This window comes from Aegilops tauschii, chromosome 3 (assembly GCF_002575655.3).
Source record: "Aegilops tauschii subsp. strangulata cultivar AL8/78 chromosome 3, Aet v6.0, whole genome shotgun sequence".
NCBI lineage: Eukaryota > Viridiplantae > Streptophyta > Magnoliopsida > Poales > Poaceae > Aegilops > Aegilops tauschii.
In genome coordinates this window covers 285697139-285715001 of record NC_053037.3, presented here as the reverse complement: position 1 = coordinate 285715001, position 17863 = coordinate 285697139, and positions in this window count along the sequence as shown.

Below are 17863 nucleotides of genomic sequence, written 5' to 3'. Positions count from 1 at the left end.
TAACCTTCCCAACAAGCTAGGTGAGGGATACTTATAGTCTAGAGACGAAATTAGAGGAAGAGGGGGGGGGGGGGGGGAGGTACAAGGGTCCTTTTAACCCAACTTGCGCGCACGCAAAACGGTGGAGTCCGGCCACCCGGGGCAAAGGGGCCCGGGCACCCGGACCGGTCAGAGGTAGGTGCCACGGAGGGGGCCGGGGACCCGGGGGTCGGAGGCCTGGGCACTCGAACGGGTCAGAGAAGGATCGGACTTGGCGCTGTAGAGGACCGGGCACCGGGGGTGGTGGCTGGGGCTCTAGGCGGGAGGGCCGGGCACCCGGCGCTCCAAGGCCGGGCGCCAGGGGCCGGCTGGGGGCAGCGCCCTGCCCGGCCCCCACATGGTCGGGCACCCGGGGCAGGCAGGGGCCGCGCCCAGGTTGAGGCCGAGCACCCGGGCCCAAAGTGGCCAGGCACCCGGAGTGTCCAGGACCTCCCCTTCTTCGTCCTTCTTGCTCCTTTCTTCCTTCTCCTCCTCCATAGCTGCTTGTACCTCCGTCCTTGCCTCTTCACGGTCTTCTTCTTGATACCTGAGCGTGCATAACACTTCCGTTTGAGGTTGGACCCAACTCTCGTGTGAATTCGAATGGAGTTCGAAGAGGAAGGAGTTAACCTCGGTTTTGATGGCACGTGCGCGAGCTCTCGTCATAGGTCCTCTCCGTGCTTGCGGTGGTGGTGTGACGTCCATGGGGATGGTCGAGGGATGCTCCGCATCATCTCCCCCTCCCCCCCCCCCCCCCCCCCGTGGGAGAGATCCGTCCACGGATTGTGATCTTCATCACCATGGTACTTGGCCAAGTCTTTGACGTTAAAGATGTCGCTTACATTGTACTTGTCACGTGGAATGTCGATCTTGTAGGGGTTGTCGTTGTAGTATGCGAGCACCTTGAATGGTCCATCGGCTCTCGAAAGTAGCTTGGACTTGCGCTCCTTGGGGAAGTGTTCCTTACGGAGATGTAACCATACTAGATCGCCTGGTTGGAACACCATCGGTGACTTGTTGATGTTGAGCTTGGAGCGAGGCGGTGTACTTGACGGTCGATCGCGGAACGGGTTTCTTCATGCATCTTCTTGAGGTACGTGGCTCGTGCGTTAGCGTCCATGTTCGCTCGTTCTTGTAGCGGTAGAGGAAGGATGTCCAACGGCGACAAAGGATTGAAGCCGTAGACAACCTCGAAGGGGGACTTGCCGGTAGTAGAGTGTCTTGCGCGGTTGTAGGCGTACTCGGTGACGGGTAAGCACTCCTCCCACTCCTTGATGTTCTTCTTGATCAACACGCGTAGGAGAGTGGTGAGCGTCCGTTGGTGACTTCCGTTTGGCCATCGGTTTAAGGATGATATGCCGTGGAGAAGAGTAGCTTGATTCCGAGCTTGGCACATAACGTCTTCCAAAAGTAGCTTAAGAACTTGACGTCTCGGTCCGACACAATTGTCTTTGGCACTCCGTCTAACCTCAAGATTTCCCTACAAAAAAGATTTACAACATGTGAAGCATCGTCGATCTTATTGCATGGGATAAAATGAGCCATTTTAGAGAATTGGTCCACAACAACAAATACAGAATCCTTGCCATTTTGAGTCCTAGGTAATCCAAGCACAAAATCCATACTAATATCTTCCCATGGTTGATGTGGAATAGGAAGTGGCATATGTAAACCATGGGATTGAGATTGTGACGTAGCTTTGCGGCATGTAGAGCACCGGTTGGTGAAGCGTGAGACATCGCGGAACATCTTGGGCCAAAAGTAGCTCTTGGAGAGCGTGGCAAAAGTCTTGTCGCATCCAAAATGTCCCATGAGTCCGCCTCCATGAGCCTCTTGCAAAATTAACAAACTAAGAGAAGACTCGGGGATGCATAGTTTGTTATCTCTCATTAGATAACCATCTTTGATATAATATCGTTCCCAAGATGTATGCGTCACACACTTAGCAAAAGGAGTAGCAAAAGTCACATCGTGCTCATACAAATCTTTGATATGATAAAATCCAACAACATTCAATTCAAGTTGAGTAATTAACATGCATTTGCGGGAAAGAGCATCCGCCACAACATTCTCTTTGCCCTTAATGTACTTGATCACATAAGGGAAAGATTCAATAAATTCACTCCATTTAGCATGTCGTTTATTCAACTTGGTTTGACCTTTAAGGTATTTAAGTGTCTCATGATCGGTGTGTATGACAAACTCATGCGGGCGAAGATAATGCTCCCAAACATGCAACACACGCACTAAAGCATACAATTCTTTGTCATAGATGGGATAGTTAAGTTGAGCACCGGAAAGTTTTTCACTAAAATATGCAATGGCTCGCTTTTCTTGCATCAAAAATCCACCAATTCCATTACCACTAGCATCACAATGAACCTCAAAAGTTTTGTCAAAGTTAGGCAAAGCAAGAATCGGAGCATGAGTAAGAAAAGATTTGAGCTCATAAAATGCAATAGATTGCAAGGGTCCCCAAACAAAGGGAGCATTTTTGTTACTCAAGGCATGCAACGGTGCGGCAATAGTGCTAAAATCTTTCACAAAGCGACGATAAAAACCCGCAAGACCAAGGAAACTACGCACTTGTTGCAAATTAGTTGGTTGTGGCCAAGTTTTAGTTGCTTCAATTTTTGACTCATCAACATGGACACCCTTTGAAGAAACAACGAAACCCAAGAAAACAAGCTTGTCAACACCAAAAGTGCATTTTTCCATGTTTGCATAAAGACGTTGCTTGCGAAGAGTTTGCAAAACGGTCCTAAGATGATTTACATGATCTTTGATGGATTTACTAAACAAAAGTATGTCGTCAAAGTAGACCACAACAAACACGCCAATGTATGGACAAAGCACAAAATGCATAAGGCACATGAAAGTACCGGGAGTTTTCGATAAACCCATAGGCATAACTAACCATTCGTACAAGCCAAATTTAGTTTTAAAAGCGGTTTTCCATTCATCACCTTCTTGAATGCGGATTTGGTAATAGCCAATTTTACGATAAATTTTTGAGAAAATGGTGGCACCGCTAAGCTCATCTAGCATATCATCAAGGCGAGGAATGGGGTGCCTATAACGTACGGTGATAGCATTAATGGGTCTACAATCGGAGCACATGCGAAAACTACCGTCTTTCTTAGGCACAAGGATAACCGGAACGGCACAAGGGCTTAAACTTTCACGTACATGATCGTTGTCGATGAGTTGTTGTACTTGCCGTTGGATCTCCTTAGTTTCGGCGGGGTTGACGCGGTATGGGGCCTTGTTCGGAAGAGGTGCTCCGGGGATGAGGTCGATCCGGTGTTCGATGCCACGTATAGGAGGAAGCCCCGGAGGTAGCTCATCGGGGAAGACATCCGCGAATTCCTGCAACAAGTTAGAGAACACTAGAGGGAGAGGATTAGAAGTGTTAGTTTTTGCCACCTCATCTTCGCATAGTAGGACATAGTGGACAACACTCGATTGGTTCTCACACACTTCTCTCATCTCTCTTTTGTGGCTAGGAGTACTAAGTTTTCCTCTCTTGGCGAAGAGTCACTCAATTTGGGCTTGTGGCGCTCACTTTCTTTGTGGTGGTTCACTCTCTCACTAGTATCTCCACGATGTGTGGATGCTTGTTTGTCGGCGATCACTTGGCTTGGTGACATTGGTCATAGCACGTACTCCTTGCCCTTCATCTTGAAGCTATAGTGGTTAGTTCTTCCGTTATCGATGACGCCGCGGTTAAATTGCCAAGGTCTTCCCAAGAGAAGATGGCACACGGACATAGGAACCATGTCGCACTCCAAGGTATCTGATGACCCACAAGTATATGGGGTCAATTGTAGCCTTTTCGATAAGTAAGAGTGTCGAACCCAACGAGGAGCAGAAGGAAATGACAAGTGGTTTTCAGCAAGGTAATGTCTGCAAGTGCTGAAATTGTAAGTAACAAAGTAGTTTGATAGCAAGATAATTTGTAACGAGCAAGTAACGGTAATAGTAACAAAAGTGCAGCAAGATAGTGAAGGAAATATGCCCTAGAGGCAATAATAAAGTTGTTATTTATATTTCCTTATATCATGATAAATTTTTATTATTCATGCTAGAATTGTATTAACCGGAAACTTAGTACTTGTGTGAATACATAGACAAACAGAGTGTCACTAGTATGCCTCTACTTGACTAGCTCGTTGAATCAAAGATGGTTAAGTTTCCTAGCCATAGACATGAGTTGTCATTTGATTAACGGGATCACATCATTAGAGAATGATGTGATTGACTTGACCCATTCCATTAGCTTAGCACTTGATCATTTAGTATGTTGCTATTGCTTTCTTCATGACTTATACATGTTCCTATGACTATGAGATTATGCAACTCCCGAATACCGGAGGAACACTTTGTGTGCTACCAAACGTCACAACGTAACTGGGTGATTATAAAGGTGCTCTACAGGTGTCTCCGATGGTGTTTGCTGAGTTGGCATAGATCGAGATTAGGATTTGTCACTCCGATTATCGGAGAGGTATCTCTGGGCCCTCTTGGTAATGCACATCACTATAAGCCTTGCAAGTAATGTGACTAATGAGTTACTTGCGGGATGATGCATTACGGAACGAGTAAAGAGACTTGCCGGTAACGAGATTGAACTAGGTATTGAGATACCGACGATCGAATCTCAGGCAAGTAACATACTGATGACAAAGGGAACAACGTATGTTGTTATGCGGTTTGACCGATAAAGATCTTCGTAGAATATGTGGGAGCCAATATGAACATCCAGGTTCCGCTATTGGTTATTGACCGGAGATGTGTCTCCGTAATGTCTACATAGTTCTCGAACCCGTAAGGTCCGCACGCTTAACGTTCGGTGACGATCGGTATTATGAGTTTATGTGTTTTGATGTACCGAAGGTAGTTCAGAGTCCCGGCTGTGATCACTGATATGACGAGGAGTCTCGAAATGGTCGAGACATAAAGATTGATATATTGGACGACTATATTCGGACACTGGAAGTGTTCCGGGTGATTTCGGAGAAAACCGGAGTGCCGGAGGGTTACCGGAACCCCCCCCCCGGGGGGAAATTTGGGCCTACATGGGCCATAGGGAAGAGGGGAGGCAACCCACAAGGGGCAGCCGCGCCCTCTCCCTATAGGTAGTCCGAATTGCACTAGGGAGGGGGGCGCACCCCCCTTTCCTTCCCCTCTTCCTCTCCCTTCCTTCCCCTTCCCCTTCCCCTCCTAGTTGGACTAGGAAAGGGGGAGTCCTACTCCTACTAGGAGGAGGACTCCTCCCCTCCTTGGCGCGCCCTAGGGCTGGCCGGCCTCCCCCCTTGCTCCTTTATATACGGGGGCAGGGGGCACCCTAGAACACACAACAGACATTGTCTTAGCCGTGTGCGGTGCCCCCCTCCACCATAATCCACCTCGGTCATATTGTTGCAGTGCTTAGGCGAAGCCCTGCGCCGATAGCTTCATCATCACCGTCATCACGCCGTCGTGCTGACGAAGCTCTCCCTCGACACTCAGCTGGATCAAGAGTTTGTGGGACGTCACCGAGCCGAACGTGTGCAGATCACGGAGGTGCCGTACTTTCGGTGCTAGGATCAGTCGGATCATGAAGACGTACGACTACATCAACCGTGTTGTCATAACGCTTCCGCTTTCGGTCTACGAGGGTACGTGGACAACACTCTCCCCTCTCGTTGCTATGCATCACCATGATAGATCTTGCGTGTGCGTAGGATTTTTTTTGAAATTACTGCGTTCCCCAACAGTGGTATCCGAGCCAGGACTATGCGTAGATGTTATATGCACGAGTAGAACACAAGTGAGTTGTGGGCGATAATAGTCATACTGCTTACCAGCATGTCATACTTTGATTCGGCGGTATTGTTGGATGAAGCGGCCCGGACCGACATTACGCGTACGCTTACGCGAGACTGGTTCTACCGACGTGCTTCGCACACAGGTGGCTGGCGGGTGTCAGTTTCTCCAACTTTAGTTGAATCGAGTGTGGCTATGCCCGGTCCTTGTTGAAGCTTAAAACAGCACATACTTGACGAAAAATCGTTGTGCTTTTGATGCGTAGGTAAGAACGGTTCTTGCTCAGCCCGTAGCAGCCACGTAAAACTTGCAACAACAAAGTAGAGGACGTATAACTTGTTTTTGCAGGGCATGTTGTGATTTGATATGGTCAAGACATGATGCTAAATTTTATTGTATGAGGTGATCATGTTTTGTAACAGAGTTATCTGCAACTGGTAGGAGCCATATGGTTGTTGCTTTATTGTATGAAATGCAATTGCCATGTAATTGCTTTACTTTATCACTAAGCGGTAGCGATAGTCGTAGAAGCAATAGTTGGCGAGACGACAACGATGCTTCTATGGAGATCAAGGTGTCAAGCCGGTGACGATGGTGATCATGACGGTGCTTTGGAGATGGAGATCAAAGGCACAAGATGATGATGGCCATATCATATCACTTATATTGATTGCATGTGATGTTTATCCTTTATGCATCTTATTTTGCTTAGTACGGCGGTAGCATTATAAGATGATCTCTCACTAAATTTCAAGGTATAAGTGTTCTCCCTGAGTATGCACCGTTGCTACAGTTTGTCGTGCCGAGACACCACGTGATGATCGGGTGTGATAAGCTCTACGTTCACATACAATGGGTGCAAGCCAGTTTTGCACACGCAGAATACTCGGGTTAAACTTGACGAGCCTAGCATATGCAGATATGGCCTCGGAACACTAAGACCGAAAGGTCGAGCGTGAATCATATAGTAGATATTATCAACATAGTGATGTTCACCATTGAAAACTACTCCATCTCACGTGATGATCGGACATGGTTTTGTTGATATGGATCACGTGATCACTTAGATGATTAGAGGGATGTCTATCTAAGTGGGAGTTATTAAGTAATATGATTAATTGAAATTTAATTTATCATGAACTTAGTCCTGATAGTTTTTGCATATCTATGTTGTAGATCAATAGCTTGCGATGTAGCTCCCCGTTTATTTTTTGATGTGTTCCTAGAAAAAAATAAGTTGAAAGATGATAGTAGCAATGATGCGGACTGGGTCCGTGATCTGAGGATTATCCTCATTGCTGCATAGAAGAATTATGTCCTTGATGCACCGCTAGGTGACAGACCTATTGCAGGAGCAGATGCACACGTTATGAACGTTTGACAAAGCTCGGTATGATGACTACTTAATAGTTTAGTACACCATGCTTTACGGCTTAGAACCGGGACTTCAAAAATGTTTTGAACGCCACGGAGCATATAAGATGTTCTAAAAGTTGAAATTGGTATTTCATACTCATGCCCGTGTCGAGAGGTATGAGACCTCTGGCAGTACTTTGCCTACAAGGTGGAGGAGAATAGCTCAACCAGTGAGCATGTGCTCAGATTGTCTGGGTACAACAATTGCTTGAATAAAGTGGGAGTTAATCTTCCAGATAAGATAGTAATTGATAAAGTTCTCTAGTCACTATCACCAAGTTACTAGAACTTAGTGATGAACTATAATATGCAAGGGATGACGAAAGTAATGCCCAAGCTCTTCGCGATGCTGAAATCGGTGAAGGTAGAAATCAAGAAATAGCATCAAGTGTTGATGGTTAACAAGACCACTAGTTTCAAGAAAAGGGCAAAGGGAAAGAAAGAGGAACTTCAAAGAAGAAAGGCAAGCAAGTCGCCACTCCCGTGAAGAAACCCAAAGCTAGACCTAAGCCTGAAGCTGAGTGCTTCTACTGCAAAGGGAATGGTCACTGGAAACAGAACTACCCCAAATATTTGGCGGATAAGAAGGATGGCAAAGTGAACAAAAGTATATATGATATACACGTTATTGATGTGTACTTTACTAGTGTTCATAGTAACCCCTAGGTATTTGATACCGATTCAGTTGCTATGATTAGTAACTCGAAACATGAGTTACAAAATGAAGAGAGACTAGTTGAGGGCAAAGTGACGATGTGTGTTGGAAGAGATTCCAAGGTTGATAAGATCACCATCGCACACTCCCTTTACCTTCGGGATTAGTTTTGAACCTAAAATAAATGTTATTTGGTGTTTGTGTTGAGCATAATATGATTGGATCATGTTTATTGCAATATGGTTATTCATTTAAGTTAAAGAATCATTGTTATTCTGTTTACATGAATAAAACCTTCTGTGGTCATACACCCAAGGTGAATGGTTTATAGAATCTCGATCGTAGGGAGACACATATTCATAATATTGATGCCAAAAGATGCAAAGTTGATAATGATAGTGCAACTTATATGTGGCACTGCCGTTTAGGTCATATTGGTGTAAAGCGCATGAAGAAACTCCATGTTGATGGACTTTTGGAATCACTTGATTATGAATCACTTGATGCTTGCGAACCATGCCTCATGGGCAAGATGACTAAGACTCCGTTCTTCGGAACAATGGAGCGAGCAACTGACTTATTGTAAATAATACATACTGATGTATGCGATCCGATAAGTGTTGAGGCTCACGGCGGGTATCGTTATTTTCTGACCTTCACAGATGATTTGAGCAGATATGGGTATATCTACTTAATGAAACATAAGTCTGAAACATTTGAAAAGTTCAAAGAATTTCAGAGTGAAGTGGAAAATCATCGTGACAAGAAAATAAAGTTTCTACGATCTGATCGCGGAGGCGAATATTTGAGTTACGATTTTGGTCTTCATTTGAAACAATGTGGAATAGTTTCGCAACTCATGCCACCTGGAACACCACAACATAATGGTGTTTTCGAACGTTGTAATCGTACTTTATTGGATATGGTGCGATCTATGATGTCTCTTACAGATTTACCACTATCGTTTTGGGGTTATGCATTAGATACAGCTGCATTCACGTTAAATAGGGCACCATCTAAATCCGTTGAGATGACACCGTATGAACTATGGTTTGGCAAGAAACCAAAGCTATCATTTCTTAAAGTTTGGGGCTGTGACGCTTATGTGAAAAAGTTTCAAACTGATAAGCTCAAACCCAAATCGGAGTACTGCATCTTCATAGGATACCCAAAAAGAAACTGTTGGGTACACCTTCTATCACAGATCCGAAGGCAAGATACTTGTTGCTAAGAATGGATCCTTTCTAGAGAAGGAGTTTCTCTCGAAAGAAGTGAGTGGGAGGAAAGTAGAACTTGATGAGGTAATTGTACCTTCTCCCGAATTGGAAATTAGTTCATCACAGAAATAAGTTCCAGTGATTCCTACAACAATTAGTGAGGAAGCTAATGATGATGATCATGAAACTTCAGATCAAGTTACTACCAGACCTCGTAGGTCAACCAGAGTACGGTCCGCACCAGAGTGGTACAGTAATCCTGTTCTGGAAGTCATGTTACTAGACCATGATGAACCTACGAACTATGAGGAAGCGATGATGAGCCCAGATTCCGCAAAATGGCTTGAGGCCATGAAATCTGAGATGGGATCCATGTATGAGAACAAAGTATGGACTTTGATTGACTTGCCCGATGATCGGTTAGTCATTGAGAATAAATGGATCTTCAAGAGGAAAACAGACGCTGATAGTAGTGTTACTATCTACAAAGCTCGAACTGTCGCAAAATGTTTTCGACAAATTCAAGGTGTTGACTACGATGAGATTTTCTCACTCGTATGGATGCTTAAAAGTCTGTCCGAATCATGTTAGCAGTTGCCGCATTTTATGAAATCTGGCAAATGGATGTCAAAACTGCATTCCTTAATGGATTTCTTAAAGAAGAGTTGCATATGATGCAACCAGAAGTTTTTGTCGATCCTAAAGGTGCTAACAAAGTGAGCAAGCTCCAGTGATCCATCTATGGACTGGTGCAAGCATCTCGGAGTTGGAATATATGCTTTGATAAAGTGATCAAAGCATATGGTTTTATACATACTTGTGGTGAAGCCTGTATTTACAAGAAAGTGAGTGGGAGCACTACAACATTTCTGATAAGTATATGTGAATGACATATTGTTGATCGGAAATAATGTAGAATTTTCTCGAAAGCATAAAGGAGTGTTAAGGAGTGTTTCAAAGAAAGACCTCGGTGAAGAACTTACATATTGAGCATCAAGATCTATAGAGATAGATCAAGACACTTGATATATTTTCAATGAGTACTGATACGTCTCCAATGTATCTATAATTTTTTATTGTTCCATGCTATTATATTATCTGTTTTGAATGTTTAGTGGGCTTTATTCTGCACTTTTATATTATTTTTGGGACTAACCTATTAACCGAAGGCCCAGTGCAAATTGCTGTTTTTTTTGCCTATTTCAGTGTTTTGCAGAAAAGGAATATCAAACGGAATGAAACCTTCGCGAGGATCGTTTTTGGAACAAATGCAATCTAGGAGACTTGGAGTGGACGTCAAGGAAGCAACGAGGCAGCCATGAGGCAGGGAGGCGCGTCCAGGGGGGTAGGCGCGCCCCCCACCCTCATGGGCCCCTCGTAGCTCCACCGACCTACTTCTTTCGCCTATATATACTCTTATACCCTGAAAACATCCAGGGGAGCCACGAAACCTATTTTCCACTGCCGCAACCTTCTGTACCCGTGAGATCCCATCTTGGGGCCTTTTCCGGCGCTCCGCCGGAGGGGGAATCGATCACGGAGGGCCTCTACATCAACACCATGGCCTCTCTGATGATGTGTGAGTAGTTTACCACAGACCTTCGGGTCCATAGTTATTAGCTAGATGGCTTCTTGCTACGTCTTGAGCACTGCGTTGGTTTTCCCTTGAAGAGGAAAGGGTGATGCAACAAAGTAGCGTAAGTATTTCCCTCACTTTTTGAGAACCAAGGTATCAATCCAGTAGGAGGCCACACGCAAGTCCCTCGTACCTACACAAACAAATAAGAACCTTGCAACCAACGCGATAAAGGGGTTGTCAATCCCTTCACGGCCACTTGCAAAAGTGAGATCTGATAGAGATAATAAGATAAATATTTTTGGTATTTTTATAATATAGATTGAAAAGTAAGATTGCAAAATAAACGGTGATAGAAATAGCTAGTTGACGGGAGATTAATATGATGGAAAATAGACCCGGGGTCCATAGGTTTCACTAGTGGCTTCTCTCAAGATAGCATAAGTATTACGGTGGGTGAACAAATTACTGTCGAGCAATTGATAGAATAGTGCATAGTTACGAGAATATCTAGGAATGATCATGTATATAGGCATCACGTCCGCGACAAGTAGACCGAAACGATTCTGCATCTACTACTATTACTCCACACATCAACCGCTATCCAGCATGGATCTAGAGTATTAAGTTCATAAGAACAGAGTAACGCATTAGGCAAGATGACATGATGTAGAGGGATAAACTCAAGCAATATGATATAAACCCCATATTTTTATCCTCGATGGCAACAATACAATACGTGTCGTTTCCCTTTCTGTCACTGGGATCGAGCACCGCATGATTGAACCCAAAGCTAAGCACTTCTCCCATTGCAAGAAAGATCAATCTAGTAGGCCAAACCAAACTGATAATTCGAAGAGACTTGCAAAGATAACCAATCATACATAAAAGAATTCAGAGGAGATTCAAATATTGTTCATAGATAATCTTGATCATAAACCCACAATTCATCGGATCTCGACAAACACACCGCAAAAAGAATTACATCGAATAGATCTCCAAGAAGATCGAGGAGAACTTTGTATTGAGATCCAAAGAGAGAGAAGAAGCCATCTAGCTAATAACTATGGACCCGAAGGTCTGAGGTAAACTACTCACATATCATCGGAGAGGCTATGGTGTTGATGTAGAAGCCCTCCGTGATCGATGCCCCTCCGGCGAAGCGCCGGAAAAGGCCCCAAGATTGGATCTCACGGGTACAGAAGGTTGCGGTGGTGGAAATAGGGTTTCGTGGTGCTCCTGGATGTTTTCGGGGTATATGGATATATATATAGGAGGAAGAAGTAGGTCGGTGGAGCTTTGAGTGGCCCAAGAGGGTGGGGGGCGCGCCTCCCTGCCTCGTGGCCTCCGCGCTTCTTTCTTGACGTCCACTCCAAGTCCCCTGGATCATGTTTGTTCCAAAAATAACTCTCCCGAAGGTTTCATTCCGTTTGGACTCCGTTTGATATTCCTTTTCCGCAAAACACTGAAATAGGCAAAAAACAGCAATTTGCACTGGGCCTTCGGTTAATAGGTTAGTTCAAAAATAATATAAAAGTGCTTAGTAAAGCCCATTAAACATCCAAAACAGATAATATAATAGCATGGAACAATAAAAAATTATAGATACATTGGAGACGTATCAAGCATCCCCAAGCTTAATTCCTGCTCGTCCTCGAGTAGGTAAATGATAAAAACAGAATTTTTGATGTGGAATGCTACCTAGCATAATGCTGAATGTAATTTTGTTTATTGTGGCATGAATGTTCATATCCGAAAGATTCAAGATAAAAGTTTAATATTGACATGAAAATAATAATACTTCAAGCATACTAACAAAGCAATCATGTCTTCTCAAGATAACATGGCCAAAGAAAGTTATCCCTACAAAATCATATAGTCTGGCTATGCTCTATCTTCACCACACAAAATATTTAAATCATGCACAACCCCGATGACAAGCCAAGCAACCGTTTCATACTTTTGATGTTCTCAAACTTTTTCAATCTTCACGCAATACATGAGCGTGAGCCATGGACATAGCACTCTATGTGGAATAGAATGGTGGTTGTAGAGAAGACAAAAAGGAGAAGATAGTCTCACATCAACTAGGCGTATCAACGGGCTATGGAGATGCCCATTAATAGATATCAATGTGAGTGAGTAGGGATTGCCATGCAACGGATGCACTAGAGCTATAAGTGTATGAAAGCTCAACAAAAGAAACTAAGTGGGTGTGCATCCAACTCGCTTGCTCACGAAGACCTAGGGCATTTTTGAGGAAGCCCATCATTGGAATATACAAGCCAAGTTCTATAATGTAAAATTCCCACTAGTATATGAAAGTGACAACATAGAAGACTCTCTATCATGAAGATCATGGTGCTACTTTGAAGCACAAGTGTTGTAAAAAGGATAGTAACATTGTCCCTTCTCTCTTTTTCTCTCATTTTTTTTATTTGGGCCTTTTCTCCCTTTTTTTATGGCCTCTTTTTTTATTTTCTTTTTCTCTTTTTTTTTTCGTTTGGAGTCTCATCCCGACTTGTGGGGGAATCATAGTCTCCATCATCCTTTCCTCACTTGGGACAATGCTCTAATAATGATGGTCATCACACTTTTATTTACTTACAACTCAAAAATTACAACTCAATACTTAGAACAAAATATGACTCTATGTGAATGCCTCCGGCAGTGTACTGGGATATGCAATGAATCAAGAGTGACATGTATGAAATAATTATGAATGGTGGCTTTGCCACGAATACGATATCAACTACATGATCATGCAAAGCAATATGACAATGATGGAGCGTGTCATAATAAACGGAACGGTGGAAAGTTGCATGGCAATATATCTCGGAATGGCTATGGAAATGCCATAATAGGTAGTATGGTGGCTGTTTTGAGGAAGGTATATGGTGGGTGTATGATACCGGCGAAAGGTGCGCGGTATTAGAGAGGCTATCAATGATGGAATGGTGAGAGTGCGTATAATCCATGGACTCAACATTAGTCATAAAGAACTCACATACTTATTGCAAAAATCTATTAGTTATAGAAACGAAGTACTACGCGCATGCTCCTAGGGGGATAGATTGGTAGGAAAAGACCATCGCTCGTCTCCGACCACCACTCATAAGGAAGACAATCAAAAAATAAATCATCCTCCGACTTCATCACATAACGGTTCACCATACGTGCATGCTACGGGAATCACAAACTTTAGAACAAGTATTTCTCAAATCCACAACTACTCAACTAGCATGACTCTAATATCACCATCTTCATATCTCAAAACAATTATCAAGTATCAAACTTCTCATAATATTCAATGCACTCTATATGATAGTTTTTATTATACCTATCTCGGATTCTCATCACTTAAGGACTAAAATTTTAACCAAAGCAAATTACCATGCTGTTCTAAAAGACTCTCAAAATAATATAAGTGAAGCATGAGAGATCAATTATTTCTATAAAATAAAACCACCACCGTGCTCTAAAAGATATAAGCGAAGCACTAGAGCAAAATTATCTAGCTCAATAGATATAAGTGAAGCACATAGAGTATTCTAATAAATTCTGATTCATGTGTGTCTATCCCAAAAGGTGTGTACAGCAAGGATGATTGTGGTAAACTAAAAAGCAAAGACTCAAATCATACAAGACGCTCCAAGCAAAACACATATCATGTGGTGAATAAAAATATAGCATCAAGTAAAGTTACCGATGGACGAAGACAAAAGAGGGGATGCCTTCCGGGGCATCCCCAAGCTTAGGCTTTTGGTTGTCCTTGGATTTTGCCTTGGGGTGACTTGGGAATCCCCAAGCTTAGGCTCTTGCCACTCCTTGTTCCATAATCCATCAAATCTTTACCCAAAAACTTGAAAACTTCACAACACAAAACTCAACAGAAAATCTCATGAGCTCCGGTAGCGAAATAAAACAAACCACCACTTTAAGGTACTGTAATGAACTCATTCTTTATTTATATTGGTTTTAAACCTACTGTATTCCAACTTCTCTATGGTTCATAACCTCCGATACTAGCCATAGACTCATCAAAATAAGCAAACAACGCACGAAAAACAGAATCTGTCAAAAACAGAATAGTCTGTAGTAATCTGCATCTAACGCAAACTTCTGGAACTTAGAAAAATCTACCAAAATAGGAAGACCTAGATAATTTTTTTACTGATATACTTCAATTGGAATCAGTATTTTATCACATTCTGGTGATTTTTAACAATTGTTTTCGTGAGCAGAAAGTTTCTGACTTTTTCAGCAAGATCAAATAACTATCATCCAAGAAGATCCTATAGGTTTTACTTGGCACAAACACTACAACAACAACAACAACAACAACAACAACAACAACAACAACAACAACAACAACAACAACAACAACAACAACAACAACAACAACAACAACAACAACAACAACAACAAAGCCTTTAGTCTCAAACAAGTTGGGGTAGGCTAGAGGTGAAACCCATAAGATCTCGCAACCAACTCATGGCTCTGGCACATGGATAGCAAGCTTCCACGCACCCCTGTCCATAGCTAGCTCTTTGGTGATACTCCAATCCTTCAGGTCTCTCTTAACGGACTCCTCCCATGTCAAATTTGGTCTACCCCGCCCTCTCTTGACATTCTCTGCACGCTTTAGCCGTCCGCTATGCACTGGAGCTTCTGGAGGCCTGCGCTGAATATGCCCAAACCATCTCAGACGATGTTGGACAAGCTTCTCCTCAATTGGTGCTACCCCAACTCTATCTCGTATATCATCATTCCGGACTCGATCCTTCCTCGTGTGGCCACACATCCATCTCAACATATGCATCTCCGCCACACCTAACTGTTGAACATGTCGCCTTTTAGTCGGCCAACACTCCGCGCCATACAACATTGCGGGTCGAACCGCCGTCCTGTAGAACTTGCCTTTTAGCTTTTGTGGCACTCTCTTGTCACAGAGAATGCCAGAAGCTTGGCACCACTTCATCCATCCGGCTTTGATTCGATGGTTCACATCTTCATCAATACCCCCATCCTCCTGCAACATTGACCCCAAATACCGAAAGGTGTCCTTCCGAGGTACCACCCGGCCATCAAGGCCAACCTCCTCCTCCTCACACCTAGTAGTACTGAAACCGCACATCATGTACTTGGTTTTAGTTCTACTAAGCCTAAACCCTTTCGATCCCAAGGTTTGTCTCCATAACTCTAACTTCCTATTTACCCCCGTCCGACTATCGTCAACTAGCACCACATCATCTGCAAAGAGCATACACCATGGGATATCTCCTTGTATATCCCTTGTAACCTCATCCATCACCAATGCAAAAAGATAAGGGCCCACCACATGACATTCCGCGGTATCTTATCATAGGCCTTCTCCAAGTCAATGAACACCATATGCAAGTCCTTCTTTTGCTCCCTATATCTCTCCATAAGTTGTCGTACCAAGAAAATGGCTTCCATGGTCGACCTCCCAGGCATGAAACCAAACTGATTTTTGGTCACGCTTGTCATTCTTCTTAAGCGGTGCTCAACGACTCTCTCCCATAGCTTCATTGTATGGCTCATCAGCTTAATTCCACGGTAATTAGTACAACTCTGAACATCCCCCTTGTTCTTGAAGATTGGTACTAATATACTCCGTCTCCATTCTTCTGGCATCTTGTTTGCCCGAAAAATGAGGTTGAAAAGCTTGGTTAGCCATACTATCACTATGTCCCCGAGACCTTTCCACACCTCAATGGGGATACAATCAGGGCCCATCGCCTTGCCTCCTTTCATCCTTTTTAAAGCCTCCTTCACCTCAAACTCCTGGATTCGCTGCACAAAACGCATGCTGGTCTCATCAAAGGAGTCGTCCAGTTCAATGGTAGAACTCTCATTCTCCCCATTGAACAACTTGTCGAAGTACTCCCGCCATCTATACTTAATCTCCTCGTCCTTCACCAAGAGTTGGCCTGCTCCGTCCTTGATGCATTTGACTTGGCCAATATCCCTCATCTTCCTCTCTCGGATCTTGGCCATCTTATAGATGTCCCTTTCACCTTCCTTTGTGCCTAACCGTTGGTAGAGGTCCTCATATGCCCAACCCCTTGCTTCACCAACAGCTCGATTTGCGGCCTTCTTCGCCATCTTGTACTTCTCTATGTTGTCTGCACTCCTATCCAGGTATAGGCGTCTGAAGCAATCTTTCTTCTCTTTAATCGCCTTCTGGACATCATCATTCCACCACCAGGTATCCTTATCTTTGCTTCTCCTTCCCCTGGACACTCCAAACTCCTCCGAGGCCACCTTACGAATGCAAGTCGCCATCTTCATCCACACATTGTCCGCATCCCCTCCTTCCTCCCAAGGGCCCTCCTTAATGACCCTCTCCTTGAACACCTGAGCTACCTCCCCCTTGAGCTTCCACCACTCCGTTCTAGCAACTTTGGCACGCTTATCCCGCTGGACACGAATCCAAAAGCGGAAGTCAGCAACCACCAGCTTATGCTGGGGTACAACACTCTCTCCAGGTATCACCTTACAGTCTAGGCACGCACGCCTATCTTCTCTTCTCGAGAGGATGAAATCAATCTGGCTAGAGTGTTGGCCACTACTAAAAGTCACCAGATGTGATTCTCTCTTTATAAAGAGGGTGTTAGCTACAATCATGTTGTAGGCTAGGGCAAAGCTTAAGACATCTTCTCCTTCTTGATTCCTGATGCCATAGCCAAAGCCCCCATGCGCCCCTTCAAAACCTGTGTTAGATGTACCCACGTGGCCATTGAGGTCTCCTCCTATGAAGAGCTTCTCACCAATCGGTACACTCCTAACCATGTCTTCCAGGCCTTCCCAGAACTCCCTCTTGGTGTTCTCATTGTGGCCTACTTGCGGGGCATACACGCTGATAACATTGAGAACCAAGTCCTCAACTACCAGCTTGACCAGGATAATCCGGTCCCCACGTCTCTTGACGTCTACCACTCCATACTTGAGGCTCTTGTTGATCAAGATGCCTACACCATTTCTGTTTGCAGCCATCCCCGTGTACCACAGCTTGAAGCCGGTATCGTCCACCTCCTCCGCCTTCTGTCCTCTCCATTTGGTTTCTTGGACGCAAAGGATATCAACCCCTCTCCTCACCGCTGCATCAACTAGCTCCCGAAGCTTCCCTGTCAGAGACCCTACGTTCCA